Source organism: Rhinatrema bivittatum, chromosome 1 (genome assembly GCF_901001135.1).
Source record: "Rhinatrema bivittatum chromosome 1, aRhiBiv1.1, whole genome shotgun sequence".
NCBI classification, from domain to species: Eukaryota; Metazoa; Chordata; class Amphibia; order Gymnophiona; family Rhinatrematidae; genus Rhinatrema; species Rhinatrema bivittatum.
In genome coordinates this window covers 732901031-732913941 of record NC_042615.1, presented here as the reverse complement: position 1 = coordinate 732913941, position 12911 = coordinate 732901031, and positions in this window count along the sequence as shown.

Genomic DNA, 12911 nt, shown 5'->3' with positions numbered 1-12911 from the left:
TCTGCACTTTCCTTAAAGGCACCTGGTCCCTTTGGGAATTTATTGTAACCTCTCTACTGGGATGCCCTATTTTCCCTGTTCTCTTAGCATCCTTCCAAGATATATCATTCTGAACCATATGCTTCTGAGCAACTATTGGCTTTCCCCCATTATCTCCATTAAAATTTGTTTTATCTCCTTTTTAAAGGTTAGTGTTAGCAGTCTGGTTCCACTCTGGTTAAGGTAGTGACCATCCTTTTGGAAAAAGCACCCCCTTCCCCAAAATGAAGCCCAATTCCTAACAAATCTAAAACCTTCTTCCTTGTAGCATTGTCTCATCCACGTATTGATATTTTGGAGCTCTGCCTTCCTCTGGATTCCTGTAGGTGGAACAGGGAGTATTTCTGAGAATGCTTCCCTGGAGATTCTGATTTTCATTTTCTACCTAAAACTCTAAATTTTGCTTCCAGAATCTCCCTCCTGCACTTTCCTATGTCATTAGTAATCCACATGTACCAAGACAGCAGGCTCCTCCCCAGCTCTATCTAAAATCCTATCTAGGTGATGCATGAGGTCTGCCACTTTTGCACCAGGCAGGCAAGTTATCAAGCAATCCTCATGTCCACCTGCCACCCAGCTATCAACCTTCCTAATAATTGAATCACCAACTATAATGGCCATCCTAACACTTCCCTCCTGGGTGCATGCCTCTGTAGAACTATCCTTGGTGCGAAAGGATACTACAGTGTTCCCAACCCTGTCCTGGGGACCCTCCAGCCAGTCAGGTTTTCAGGATATCCACAATGAATATGCATGAGAGAAAATTTGCATGCACTGCCTCCATAACATGAACATTTGCTCTCATGCATATTCATTGTGGATATCCTGAAATCCCGACTGGCTGGGGGGTCTCCAGGACAGATTTTGGAACCTCTGGGATACTACATCATCTTGAGGGCATGTCCTAGCTACAGGATTGCTTCCTGTCTCATCAAGCTGATGTTCTCCTTACAGGTGACCTTTCTTCTCCAAAGCAGCATAGGTGGGACTTCTGTGCTATGTCTCTAAAGGTATTCTCTATATACCTCTCTGTCTCCCTTAGCTCCTCCAGGTCTGCTACTCCAGCCTCCAGAGATTGGACTTGTTCTCTGAGGGCTTGGAGCTGTTTGTACTTAGTGCACACATATGATCTCTCGCCAGCTGGGAGATAATCATAATTGAGGCACTCAGTGGAAAAGACTGGAAAGCCTCCCTCTTGCTGCTGGACTATTTCCTGCATCATAATTTTGTGATTTGTTATCAATTTAAAATTTTCTAAGGAAACAGGGATGTAAAGCTAACCTAAAATTCTTTTGGTCTATGGATTTATTTTATATTTGTCTGGCAATGATCCTCAACATACTAAAATTAATCTATCTATATCTTCTTAGTTTCCCAACTTTTTGTCTTTTGATTTGAATTAGATTATCTTATGTATAAAATCTGCAACAAATTACTCCTACCAAATTACCATGTAAAATCAGAACATATAAAACCAAATAAAAATAGATATGTCTGATTACTAATTTTTACTGTCTGATTACTAATTTATGTCTGATTACTAATTTTCACTGTCTCCATTTTTTATATGTGTGCATTTTGCTCAATTGTAAAGATGCAACAGCTTTTGGGCATGGTTTGTATACACTGGTGGGGTTTGAAGTGTCTGTGTATCCAGAGGATGAGATGCTTTAGTGGCTAGGGGTTTGAAGCTTAGGGCTGAGGTTAGGAACTCCAGAACTCTTGACCTCAATGTTCTCCAAAGGACTCACCAACTACAATCCTAAATTTAACAAATCAATAAGAGAAACTCTCTCCCTTGAACTGAATAATCTTCCAAAAACTAATGTATTTGGCAGGTACTTGTAACATAGATTGACCGCTGTTGTAAACAGGATGCTGGGTTTAATACACCATCAGTCTGACCCAGTATGGCAACTTCTTATGTTACATAAGAACATAAGAACATAAGAAATTGCCATGCCGGGTCAAACCAAGGATCCATCAAGCTCAGCATCCTGTTTCCAACAGAGGCCAAACCAGGCCACAAGAACCTGGTAATTACCCCAAACCCAAGAAGATCCCATGCTAATGATGCAATTAATAGCAGTGGCTATTCCCTAGGAAAAACTTGATTAATAGTAGGGATGTGAATCGTTTTTTGACGATTTAAAATATCGTCCGATATATTTTAAATCGTCAAAAAATCGTTAGGGCCACGATACAATACCAATTCCCCCGATTTATCGTTAAAAATCGTAAATCGGGGGAAGGGGGAGGGCAGGAAAACCGGCACACTAAAACCCCCTAAAACCCACCCCCGACCCTTTAAATTAAATCCCCCACCCTCCCGAACCCCCCCCAATGCTTTAAATTACCTGGGGATCCGGCGGTGGTCCAGAACGGCGGCGGTCCGGAACGGCCCCCTCAATAGAATCGTGTTGTCTTCAGCCGGCGCCATTTTTCAAAATGGCCGCCGCAAAATGGCGGCGGCCATAGACAAAAACGATTCGACGGAGGAGGTCGTTCCGGACCCCCGCTGGACTTTTGGCAAGTCTTATGGGGGTCAGGAGGCCCCCCCAAGCTGGCCAAAAGTTTCCTGGGAGTCCACCGGGGTTCCGGGAGCGATTTCTTGCCGCAAATCATTTTCGTGATTCGGCGCCGGCAGGAGATCGTGTGCAGGAGGTCGTTCAGCGGCGGTCCGGAACCCCCGCTGAACGACCTCCTGCAGTCGTTCTCCTGCCAGCGCCATTTTCCGTACGAAAACGATTCGCGGCAAGAAATCGCTCCCGGAACCCCGCTGGACTCCCAGGAAACTTTTGGCCAGCTTGGGGGGGCCTCCTGACCCCCACAAGACTTGCCAAAAGTCCAGCGGGGGTCCGGAACGACCTCCTCCGTCGAATCGTTTTTGTCTATGGCCGCTGCCATTTTGCGGCGGCCATTTTGAAAAATGGCGCCGGCTGAAGACAACACGATTCTATTGAGGAGGCTGTTCCGGACCGCCGTCGTTCTGGACCACTGCCGGATCCCCAGGTAATTTAAAGCATTTGGGGGGGGTTCGGGAGGGTGGGGGATTTAATTTAAAGGGTCGGGGTGGGTTTTAGGGGGGTTTAGTGTGCCGGCTCACGATTTTAACGATTTTTCACGATAGTTTACACACCCAAACGGCAACAATACGATTCCCTCCCCCTCCCAGCCGAAATCGATCGTTAAGACGATCGAGGACACGATTCACATCTCTAATTAATAGCAGTTAATGGACTTCTCCTCCAAGAACCTATCCAAACCTTTTTTGAACCCAGCTGCACTAACTGCACTAACCACATCCTCTGGCAACAAATTCCAGAGCTTTATTGTGCGCTGAGTGAAAAATAATTTTCTACTATTAGTCTTAAATGTGCTACTTGCTAACTTCATGGAATGCCCCCTAGTCCTTCTATTATCCAAAAGTGTAAATAACCGATTCACATCTACTTGTTCAAGACCTCTCATGATCTTAAAGACCTCTATCATATCCCCCCTCAGCCGTCTCTTCTCCAAACTGAACAGCTCTAACCTCTTCAGCCTTTCCTTTTACAGGAGCTGTTCCATCCCCTTTATCATTTTGGTTGCCCTTCTCTGTACCTTCTCTATTGCAACTATATTTTTTTTTAGATGCGGCCACTAGAATTGTACACAGTATTCAAGGTGCGGTCTCAACATGGAGCGATACAGAGGCATTATGACATTTTCCGTTTTATTACCATTCCCTTCCCAATAATTCCTAACATTCTGTTTTCTTTTTTGACTGCTGCAGCACACTGAGCCGACGATTTTAAAGTATTATCCACTATGATGTCTAGACCTTTCTCCTGGGTGGTAGTTCCTAATATGGAACCTAACATCATGTAACTACAGCAAGGATTATTTTTCCCTATATGCAACACCTTGCACTTGTCCACATTAAATTTCATCTGCTATTTGGATGCCCAATCTTCCAGTCTTGCAAGGTCCTCCTGTAATGTATCACAATCCGCTTGTGATTTAACTACTTTGAATAATTTTGTATCATCCGCAAATTTGATAACCTCACTTGTCGTATTCCTTTCCAGATCATTTATATATATATTGAAAAGCACCAGTCCAAGTACAGATCCCTGAGGCACTCCACTGTTCACCCTTTTCCACTGAGAAAATTGACCATTTAATCCTACTCTGTTTCCTGTCTTTTAGCCAGTTTGTAATCCACAAAAGGACATCGCCTCCTATCCCATGACTTTTTAATTTTATTAGAAGCTTCTCATGAGGGACTTTGTCAAACACCTTCTGAAAATCCAAATACACTACATCTACCAGTTCACCTTTATCCACATGTTTATTAACCTCTTCAAAAAAATGAAGCAGATTTGTTAGGCAAGACTTCCCTTGGGTAAATCCATGTTGACTTGTGTTCCATTGTTATGATACCAAGGTGTTTGGTGGATTCTTAGGGACAACAGTGTTAGTGACTCCCACGGGGAGAAGCCCCGTAGGGAACCGTAGTACCAGGCTAGACTCAGATGCACAAACACAGAGAATATATCTTTATTATGCAGCTTGTATGGTTCACCAGAAGTGGCAGTAGAGAGTGGATTAGATAGCAGCAGTCTGTGATCCTTGGCGGAGGAGATCCGTCCCACAATGGGATGGACCCTATGGTTACATCATCATTAAGACCTGGGTGAGTCTTTAGTTCAGCTAGAGACAGTGCAGGTTTGTGTGCAAGGGAGGTTACCATTCAAATGTAGCCCTTCCCTTTGATAGGTCTGGAATGGCCATCCCCCTGAGAGTTTATATAGCAGCTCCCTACAGAGTGTTCAGGAGGCAGTCCCTTTAGGTCTGGAGTTAGGAGTTAGGAAGGAGTTTTGCTTGAGTTGTTTTTCAGGCCCAGTCAGAGGAACCAGGCAAACCCTGCCTAATTGTCTTGACCAGGGTCGAGAGGGGTTTCTTATCCAGTCCACTCACTGACTGGTTAGGATTTTTCCTCTGGGTATATTTTTTAGGTTTCAGATTTTAAGTGGTAAGAGACTTGTGAGAGCCTGCTTACCAGCTGTATATCGGTTTATGCAAGTTAAGGAAGATTTGCCCTCCAAATTCTCCATGAAGAAAGGAAATGTCAGTGATCCGTTGCAAGGAGGAACTCTGGTGTTAAATTCGGTTGGGGATAAAAGACTTTGGGGTAGATTTAAAAAAAATACGCATGCGCATCCATGTGCACGCTACCCGGTAGGCACACATGGACACACGATTTTATAAAATGCCCGTGCTGGTACGTGCATGTTATAAAATCGTGGGTGGCGTGTACAAGGGGTGGCAGAGTTAAACAAAAATTGTGCGGAGATGCAACGTCGGGCTTCCCCAGTTCCCTCCCAGTCCGCTCCAATTAAGAAGCAGACTGGGAGGGAACTTCCCTAGCTCGTACCCCTCTTCTCATCTCCTACCCACCCCATATCCTTATCCTAGGTACTCCCAATTTTTTTAGCTTACCTTTTGCACCTCCAAAGGAGCAATAGCAGGTTGTGCGTGCCGGCACCTTGCTGACGCAATCCCCCGGCACAGTGGCAAATGGCCACTGTACCAAGTGCCTCCAGCCCCAGCTCCTCCGGACCACCCCTCCCCACCCTTCATACTGCCCCTTTACCGAGCCCGGCTCTTGTACGCATAACAGGGGTTACGCGCGCGGCCGGGTCCTTTTTAAAATGCGTGCGGCATGCGCAAGGCTTGGCCACGCGCATAACCCCTGTTTTTTATGCTCGTGGGCCATTCGAGTTTTTTGATTTCAAGATCCAGGAGGAAGTTTTGGCTGCCCTTCCTTCCTGTTTTGAAACAAAGAGAGCTGTTTGCTTCAAGGAGATTGCTCCCATCAGAAATCCAGAAAGAAGAAGTAAAGCGACTATGTAAGAACTAAGGGAATCCTGAAGATCTGGTAACTTTGAGTAAGGGAAATAAAAAATCATTTTGGACACCCATCATTTATTTTCACTAACCTGGGATGAGAGACATTTAATGCATCTAATGTAGGAAGATCGGTATATAAAAACAAAAAATAAATAAATAAATTTACTTTCTATGCCATAGAATCTTTACCATTTTTATCAGATTGGAAGGAGTTTTTTTGACCAATCTAAAGAAACCCTGCCCACCTTGGAGCTCTACTTAACCAAGCCCTGGAGAGTGGATGTCTCCCTGGCCCTGATATGTGAGACCTGGATAGATAGAGGAAAAGAGACAATACGAAAAGAAAATAAGAGAATTCTGTGGTGCTGCAGTTTGAGTTATTGTGCCATTCATAATCAATGTTTGAACAGTAAAGACTCCAGAGTACTTCTTTTGCATCCATTATAAGGACAAGTCCCCTCTCCCAAGGGAACACAAAAGAAAAGGACACCCCTGTTAGTCTGGGCCCCCATATACACACCTATAAAGAATCCAGCCTGGGATGTAAGAGAAATTGTGAGAGAGCTAGCCAGTGAGTGGTTCCAGCCCCAAAGAAAAATCATATCTTTTATGGCCCCATAAATGTGGCATATGCATACAGGGTGGGATAATAATGAATAGCCCTCAGTGTATATCATGCAGGCTTATTGTACTGAAGCATCTAAATAACTAAATCAAAGGATAATGTGAATTACCTATTCTAAGAAAACAGTGAGATAGGACTATACCACATGTGACAGTGAAATGAGACTATGAAACGTGTGACACATTGGAATGAGATAGCACTAACAAGAACAATGTGTCTGGCCAGGAGGCTGAGTCTTGATAATTGGGCATTGGCCTCGGTCAGAGCCAGGGCCCAGACCTGCTGCTGGGGCCCGATCCAAAGGCTGGGTCTCGATGCCTGGGCCTCGCCCCGAAGAACATGTCCTGATGCTGGAGCTGATCACCTTTGCCCTCACTATGTCACAGGGGCTGACATAGTGAGGGCAGAGGCAATCGGCGCCATTTTGAGTACTCGCATCCAATCGCCGGAGTGCAGGAGGTCGCTCCCGGACCCCCGCTGGATTTTTGGCAAGTCATGTGGGGGTCAGGAGGGTCCCCCAAGACTTGCCAAAAGTCTCTGGTGGTTTAGCGGGGGTCCGGGAGCGACCTCCTGCACTCGGACCATTGGCTGCCAGTAATCAAAATGGCGCCAATAGCCTTTGCCCATGCTATGTCACAGGGGCTACCGGTGCCATTGGTCAGCCCCTTATCACATGGTAGGAGCACAAGATGGCACCGATGGCCCTGTGACATAGTAGGTCAAAGGCTATCGGCTCCATTTTGAAACTGGGACCGAGGGTGTGAGTGCAGGGGATGGCTCCTGGACCCCCCGCTGGACCACCAGGGAGTTTTGGTAAGTCTTGGGGGGGTCAAGAGGGTGGGGTGTGTGTTTAAATTGGTTTCTTTAGGCTGACGAATAATTCGGCGAAGATTTGTGTATTTGTGGGGAATCGTGATACGTTTCGCTTCCCCACGAATACAACGAATATGGCCACATCCGTTGCGGATTGCCAATATGTAGGGACCGAATGCACACCCCTAGAATGTAGAGCTGGGTGACTGGTGGGCATGAGGACCACCTGTTAACATGCCTATCTGGTGTGAAGGTGGCGAACCTCATGCATCACCTAGACAGGATTTTATACAGTGCTGGAGAGGAGTCTGCTGTCGTGATACATGTGGGCACTGATGACATAGGAAAATGTGGGAGAGAGGTTCTGGAAGCCAAATTTAGACTCTTAGGTAGAAAGCTGAAATCCAGAACTTCCAGGGTAGCATTCTCTGAAATGCTTCCTGTTCCATGTGCAGGTCCCCAGAGGCAGGCAGAGCTCCAGAGTGTCAATGCATGGATGAGACAATGGTGCAAGGAAGAGATAATCAGTTTTGTGAGGAACTGGGGAACGTTTTGGGGAAGGGGGTGTCTCTTCTAAAGGGATGGACTCCATCTTGTTGCGTTCGTGGCTGCTCTACGCTCTCACTCCACCCTGTCTACCTCTGTGGTGACTCCCTCCGGGTCTGATGGATGGCTTGCTGCCGCGGCGTCTCCATGTTGCCTCTCCGGCGTACCCGGACCGGCTCAACGCTGTGGATCCGCCATGTTCCTGATGACGTAGGACGCACGCGTGTGCTCCAATGTATGTACCAGCAAGGGCGCGAACTTCAGGGGCGTCCCCTGAGATGACGTCATCTGCTTCCAGTATAAAAGGTCTCATACTTTCGCTAACAGATTAAATTAGCAAGGACTACGAATCGGACATGAATTCAGACTTTGATTTGGACTCACTACAGATTCGTCCAAGCTACTCTGCCTCCTCGGACTTAAAAGGGGTACCTGCTCCTCAGGGGCCTCGCTCTCTTTTCTCTATTTCAGATTGCAGATAGGAACCGGTACTCGCTCCTCGAGGGCCTATGATCCTGGACACTCTGAAGATTCTCTAATGCCTGGAAGCTATCGCAGATACAGACATTTGTGAGTGATAGGAACCGGTACTTGCTCCTCTAGGGCCCATGTTCCTGGACACTCTGAAGATTCTCTAGTGCCTGGAAGCTATCGCAGAGACAGATATTTGTGAGTTACCACCACTCTCTCAGAGCTTTCCCTGGAACCAGATACTCGCTCCTCGAGGGCCTAACTCTTTCTAGCTACTGAGCCTCTTTAAGACCTTATGTGAGATTTGTCATCTAGTTCTGGTTATGTATACAGCATACCCTGTCTACTCACTATTTATAGTCTTTCTACAGCTCAGCAACCCTGGGAGCGCTGTTCCAGTATCTGAGGGACTTCAGCCCTGCCGGGCACAACAGCTCACTACTGCCACCTCTGGTGGTTCTACTAAACTGTCTAATAAAAGAACTATCTGTGTCTGACTCCATAACCAAGCCTAGCCAGTGGTCCCTCTCAGGATATCCTCCTGGAGGCTCTGTCATCTGCCATTGGCCCAAGGATTCACCTATTTACATTTCTCTACAGCTGAGTGCCTTCTCTAACACTCCGCTGATACAGATTGCTAATTCTGTAGTCTATATCCTAACTACTTTACTAACTCTGCTTACAAAGCATAACAAGATTAATTCCTCCTTCAATGGGAGTATCTAGCAGCAGTTCATAACAGATTGATAACTCCTCCCATCTTGAGGAGTAAAGCCTAACAGATTGCTACTCCCATTTGCTTGCTCCTCCCATCAGCATAGCAGATCATAACAAATTGCTAACTCCCATCTGCTTGCTCCTCTCATCAGAGTAGCAGATCCTAACAGATTGCTAACTCCAGTGGATCCGGTTTTAAAATTGGAGAAGCAGTACTCCTGGGAATCCAGCTTAAGGTATGGGATGTTAGTAACCCATGGACCCGGCACACCTCTCCTCTTTGCAAGCCATATCAGGCCTGGCTCAACGCATCTCAGAACAGCAATAAACCTTGGAGAAATTTACTGCAGCTTTCCACCAGCTTCATACACAGAAGATACAAGGCACAGCTTCTACCCAAGAAGGTCAGTTACAGGAGGTAACTTTAAAGACAGCTGTTCCACTGGCGGCTCCTATTCACTTCTTCAGAGAACTCCAGAAGACGTGGGGCTTTTTGAACCAGTGCAGCTTACATTTCACCCTATAACCTTCATTGTTTCATACGGGCCTCTCTAAGACCAGCTACATCCTGTCATACTTGGATGGGAGAGCCTTATCGTGGGCATCTACTTTGTGGGAATGCAAGGACCCTATTTTGCAGGACATAGAAGGATTTATGGACTTGTTTAAATACGTGTTTGATGACCATGCTCGTATGTCTGTTGCTGGATTTGCTTTAGTGGACTTGAAGCAAGGCAACAGATCATTGGCTGAATTTGCCATAGAATTCAAGACTCTTGCAGCGGAACTTCGCTGGGACCCCTGATGTCGCAAAGACTTTCTTCTGCAGAGGCCTGGATACCCGCTTGAGACGAGCTGGCTGCTCGTCAGACACCTGACTCTCTGGAAGAATTGATAGCCTTGGCTACTCGGATTGATTGTTGGCTCTGAGACAAGGTGAAGAAACTCCGGCCTAAGGTGATAACCGGGTTGAAACAGGCCAGTACCCCTGCACCGCGGAGGGGCCCAGCTCTTCCTGCTGTTGATAAAGAGGAACCGATGAAACTTGGTCATGGTCATTTGACCTCAAAAGAGAGAAGATTCCAGAAGAATGTAATGTGGTCAGTCCGGCAATGATGTCTCTACATGCTCCATACGTCCGGGAAATGGAAGGGCCTAAGTCCCGCGGGAGGACTGTTCTTGGGCCGAGGGTACTACCTGGGTAGACAGACAGATGAACATAGGAACAAGCAGGAACAGGAACTAGGATGCAGGGACGAGTCAGGAACAGAACTGGAACAGAAGGATCCTTGAACGAGACTAGGACAAGTAAGCACAAGTACTAGCGCAGAGGCAATCTCAGTGCAAACCGACCCAATTGCCAAGGCAAGGAAGTGAAGACAGGAACTTCCTTATATTGGGGGATCAATCAGGGTGTGCCGCAGAGCTAGGACCCACCCTTGGCCCTACATGAGTCCGGGAAGTCCACGCGCACGTGCGTATGGACGTAGCCAAGATGGCCGAGGACGCCGAACCTCGGCATGAGGCCCGGCGCGCAGTGGAAGGCCCGGCGACCGCTGCCGCAGGACGCCGGGGCCTGGCAGGACTGGCAACTACCGCAAAGGAGGTCGTCCCGGGGCCTGCTGTGGGACCATGAAGGTGAGCAGGTCCGCGCTCGGGACAGCTGGGGGCAGGGCGCGTAATAGGTACCTCATTTAAAACAAATCGAAGAAAATTCTTTTTCACTCTGTGCATAGTTAAGCTCTGGAATTCATTGCCAGAGGATGTGGTTACGGCAGTTAGTGTAAATGGGTTTTAAAAAGGTTTGAATATGTTCCTAGAGAAAAATCCATAAACTTATGGTAATTAATAAGCAATAGTAGCTTGTGATTTATCTAATGTTTGGGTACTTGCCAGATACTTGTGACTTGGATTGGCCACTATTGGAAACAGGATACTGGGCTTGATTGATCCAGTATGGCATATCTTATGTTCTTATCTTACATGTTTTGATTTAAAAATTAGTTATTGTATTGTTTTTAGATAAAAGCCCTTATTTTCTGATCCGAATAAGTCTTGTCTGACTCTCTTCTTGGCTTCGTATTTTTCAAGTGATCCTCAGAGGTTTTATTGAGAACTATCTTTGATTTTATTGTGCATTAACTTGTATTTGTAATGGAAGCAAGTTTATTTTTGCCTTTATTTATCAACATTTTCCCTGTGCATACCCAATATGGTAGAGAGAGAATATCTGTGTAATAATTTCAAAGTGGTTTGCTGAATTGATAATCTTTTGACTACATGAAATTGATGATTTGGTACCATAGTAGTACTTCTTTGTGTTCTAAAGTTGCTGATTCAAATTCTATAGTGGTGGTATATAAACTAAATAAATAGATCTGTTTGAAAGTACTTATGTTCCACAACTGAAATTGTTAAGTCAATTAGAGATCTGGATACTATACATGGAATACTCATAACCTTTATATTTAGATAATCTACAGCTAGGCTTGATTGCCTAGTAAACAATTAAATAAAATACAAAAACCTTTTACAAATGTACATTATTTAAGACTAAATTGTACCATTGAAACATTCTAAGCATGACACATCATCCTAATGACCTGTCGGATCTATGTTTCAAAAGATTTGAAATGGTGCTAGAATGATTAACTTTGTGCATGTTGGCAGGGAAAGGGGGATAGATAGGAAAGGAAATACTGTTTAAACAAAATTATTTTCATTTTAAATGAACCTTTCAGTCTGGATGCCTAATGTTTTCTGGCCTTTTTGCATAATCTGTAGGATGTGTCACTTAATTATGTTGATACATTTCAAAAAGATGCAGTGGGACTAGCGATTCAGAATGTTGTGCTCCTTCAATCTGGAATACTATGATAATTAGCATGTTTTTCTAATCTGAACTATTGTTTAGGTATTGAACAATTTTTATGATGCTTACGTATGTTATTAATGCTATATGTAAAAAGTAGGTGTGCGCATATGTATTTGTTTGCATGTAAATAAAACGTCTTGGGGACAGACACATTCAATTATTTTTCTAAAACATTTTAAGATTAAGAAAATATGTTATTTATGTTAACATTACTATATGTAATTCTTTAATATGACAACATTTAGGTTAACTTTGCAATAAATCTATTTTCACCAAATATGAAGTGTTCCTGCGCTGATTTGAAGTTATATGATAGCTCTTATGTCTAAGATACAGTACTTTAATCTTCATCAAATAGTATGGTGCATTTCCTACTGTGAGAAATCTATGTACAGTTATAAATGTGCTATGTAGGAACCTTATACTGTTATAAATGCACTGTGCAGTAACCTTATATGTGCCATTTAGATTTGTGTTAATTATGCTAATCACTATGCCACAACATTCATTCAGACAAAATCGCTTTATATTCATTAGGAGCATGGGAGGTGTCAAAACAGCATGCCCCTACTTGGCCAGTTCTTTAATAGCATACTTGCATCTGTCACAGACTGAGCGTCCTGTACCCATGCCGTTTTAACTAGTCTCACTGGCCCTACAATTATTTTGTCATTGTGATGATTGAAAGGTGGTCTGCAAAGAACCTGCTTTTTCATATTGTTGGCGATGTCTGACTGGCAGTGTCTACAATGCTAGTGGAAGACATTCTAATCTTATGTACAATGTGACAAATTTGGAGCTGCAAATTATGCATGGCGAGCCAGCAAAATAGAAATCACCACAGGCTTCAGATACAGTAGCAACTAGGTGTTCTTTATAGCATTTAGATTGGGGGTGAATGATAAACAATACATGAAAAAACTGGTTTAT